This window comes from Zeus faber, assembly GCF_960531495.2.
Source record: "Zeus faber genome assembly, chromosome: 4".
Taxonomy (NCBI): Eukaryota; Metazoa; Chordata; class Actinopteri; order Zeiformes; family Zeidae; genus Zeus; species Zeus faber.
Window position 1 is genome coordinate 34,341,907 of NC_137191.1, and position 984 is coordinate 34,342,890.

Genomic DNA, 984 nt, shown 5'->3' on the forward strand with positions numbered 1-984 from the left:
CCGCTGTGCGCACACCCTACAACCAACAAAAAAACTAAACCCGTCACCAACAAATAATTATAAACATGCAATTGATAGAAAAAGTTAGAGAGAAAACCACTCACTCTACCAAACGCTCACACGCTCCACTCGCTCACACCTCCAATCACTCAGAGAGAGAGAGGGAGAGAGAGAGAGAGAGAGGGAGACAGAGAGAGAGAGAGAGAGAGGGAGAGAGGGTTAAGAGAGGGATGAAGCGCAACATCAAGAGGTGGAGACAGAAAGAGAGAGAGACAGCAGATAGACAGACAGACAGACAGACAGACAGATAGATAGAAAAAATATATTTTAAGTCCATTTCATTTAAACATCTGTTTGTTTGTTTGTTTGTTTGTTTGTTTGTTTGTTTTTTTGATTATTTGTTTGATTGTTTGTTGTTTCTTTGTTTCTTTGTTTCCTTGTATGTTGTTTGTTTGTTGTTTGTTTGTTTGTTTGTTTTTTGATTATTTGTTTGATTGTTTGTTGTTTCTTTGTTTCTTTGTTTCCTTGTATGTTGTTTGTTTGATTGTTTGTTTGATTGGTTGTTTGATTGTTTGTTGTTTGTTTGATTGTTTGTTGTTTGTTTGTTGTTTGTTTGTTTGATTGTTTGTTGTTTCATTGTTTGTCTGTTTGTTTGTTGTTTGTTTGTTTGTTTGATTGTTTGATTGTTTGTTTGTTTGATTGTTTGATTGTTTGTTTGATTGTTTGTTTGATTGTTTGTTGTTTGATTGTTTGTTTATTGTTTATTGTTTGATTGTTTCTTTGATTGTTTGTTGTTTGTTTGTTGTTTGATTGTTTGTTGTTTGTTTGTTGTTTGATTGTTTGTTTGTTGTTTGATTGTTTGTTTGTTTGTTTGTTTGTTGTTTGGTTGTTTGATTGTTTATTGTTTGATTGTTTGTTTGTTTGTCTGTTTGATTGTTTGTTTGATTTTTTTGTTTGTTTGTTTGTTTGTTCGTTTGTTTCATT